General features: G+C 36.9%; 1 pseudogene; it reads right to left on the bottom strand.

Annotated features, from left to right (window-relative positions):
* Positions 1-1,341: 1,341 nt before the first annotated feature.
* LOC125136474 (olfactory receptor 4F3/4F16/4F29-like) lies at positions 1,342-2,272 on the bottom strand (annotated as a pseudogene).
* Between the last annotated feature and the right edge of the window lie 210 nt (positions 2,273-2,482).

Below are 2,482 nucleotides of genomic sequence, written 5' to 3'. Positions count from 1 at the left end.
GACCAAAGAAGTATTGGTAAACTGGTTAAGATGTATGGAGTATGTATTCGGATGTATTCGGATCAGTGATATCTGCAGTGCATCTTTGAGAATAAGCATTCATTCTTTTTTTTTTTTTTGTCTTTTTGTCTTTTTAGGGCCGCACCCACAGCACATGGAGGTTCCCTCCCAGGCTAGGGGTCTAATCAGAGTAGTATCCACCATCCTACACCACAGCCACAGCAACGCCAGATCCAAGCCGCATCTGCAAACTACACCACGGCTCATGGCACCACCGGATCCCTAGCCCCCTGAGCAAGGCCAGGGATTGAACACACAACCTCACGGTTCCTACTCGGATTCATTTCCGCTATGCCACGATAGGAACTCCTAAGCATTCATTCTTTGTTGAAATGGATGTGAACTGATATTTCTAAATCTGTTGATGGAAATTCCTCACTCCTATAGAAGAAAATATAGTCATATGTAACACAGCTCCCAAAGTAAAATTTAGTTTGCAATGACTCAAATCATTCAAATGCAACAGGAATGGTCATGTCAGCTGAAGGAAAAGGAAGAACCTAGCTAATTACATGTAGAAATAAGAATGCATCTGTATGTACATAGGGGTTAGACAGCCTGTATGTATAGACAAAACTCAAATGGTAAATTGGTGATAACTAGCCAATATCATCCAGATAAAAGGGCTGGCTTAAGGATCTTATTTTTCCAAATGTGATGACAGGCAAGTCCTAGTGTGAATATATAGGCATTAAGTATCAAAATCTGATATGATTAAATATCTGAATAATCCAGCTATCTCCTCTTGTTATGATTAGCTGTCCACTGATGTTCATATCATTGCTTGGCTTCCAGAAATTTCCCTGCAGTGAAAGAATGAGTTTACACTTATGTAGAAGTTCAGGCCACTTAAATGATCTTTTGTTGTCAATTAATAAATTGGTATCTTGAAATAGATAGATGAATATACATATAAAATATGTATAAAATATGTATATATTTCCATCTATTATCGATTTATTTACTGTCAATCAGCATTCCCTTATATAATCCACTCTGACACTGAAAAGACTGATTTTAGAAGTATAGACCATAGTAAATTCATCAAAATAATATCTCCTAAGAGACAAGCATTGGCATTCTCCAGAAGAAACTTTACCACACCACATTCTTCCTCCAACCACAGGCTATAACACAAGTTCTCAGTTAATATTTTTTTAAAGAAGCATGTTATTTTAATCTGGGAGATCTAAATGTTAATACGGTACTTGGAAACTTAAGTAATAATAAAAATTTAATGTTACTCCAAGTTGGTAAGGAAACTTCATAATATTTTGGCATTTAAGAAATCCTTCTATAATTAATAAATTGACTACATACTTTCCTCATGGCTACTTTCATTTCTTTGTTCCTGAATGTGTAGATAACTGAATTTTACAAAGGAGTGAGAGCATCAAAAATAGCAAGGAATTTGTCTAGGTGGGATGTGGGATGAGGCCAGATGTAAACAAAAATACAAGGACCAAAAAACAAAATCACTACCATGACATGAGTTGACAAAGTGGAGAGGGCCTTGAATGAAACACCTGAAGAGTGTTTCCAAATAACGATTAAGATAAAAACATAGGAGATAACCAATATGAAGAATGATCCCAGGGATATAAATCCGTTGTTGACTGTGACAATGAACTCTAGCCTGTAGGTATCTGTGCAGGCAAGTTTGATGAACCAAGGAAGATCACAGTAAAAGCTGTCTAGTATATCTGGGCCACAGAATGGCAGTTTTACAACAAAAGTCAGTTGAACCACAGAATGAGTCAAGCCAATTATCCATGCAGCAACCAGAAGCAAAATACACATTTTTCTGCTCATAATAGTCATATAGTGAAGAGGCTTGCATATGGCAACATATCTGTCAAAGGCCATGGCTATGAGAAGCACCATCTCCACACCAGCAATAACATGAATGAAGAAGATTTGAGTGATGCAGCACTGAAGGAAATTACTTTACGCTTTCTGAAAAGATCATATATCATCTTGGGAGAAATGACAGAAGAAACTCCCAGATCAATAAAGGAGAGATTGGCCAACAGAAAGTACATGGGGGAGTGTAAGTGAGGGTCAGAAGTCACATAAGTAAAATAAAGGAGTTTCCCATCATGCCAGCCACACAAAAAAATGGAGGAGAACAGAAAAAGAAGTTGCTCTTACAGGAGTTGGTGAAGCCCAGGAACAGAAACTCTGAAACCATAGAATGATTTGCTCCATCCATTTCTCTATCAGCTGGAATGTTGTACAGATAAAGATAATGAGAAAGAAGTTAAAATAAGTGTTAATGATGTTCCATATTATAATGATTGATTATATAAGGATCTCATCACTGAGAAGACTACATATCTTATCAAATCCTTCTCAGGGCCATATCATCACTAAATAAATATTTTACCTGTGGTCACCTAAAGCAGTTGAGTCACTTTCACAT

This window comes from Phacochoerus africanus, chromosome 9 (assembly GCF_016906955.1).
Source record: "Phacochoerus africanus isolate WHEZ1 chromosome 9, ROS_Pafr_v1, whole genome shotgun sequence".
NCBI classification, from domain to species: domain Eukaryota; kingdom Metazoa; phylum Chordata; class Mammalia; order Artiodactyla; family Suidae; genus Phacochoerus; species Phacochoerus africanus.
Note: the sequence above shows the minus strand (reverse complement) of the source record. Positions and strands in the feature narration are given on the sequence as shown.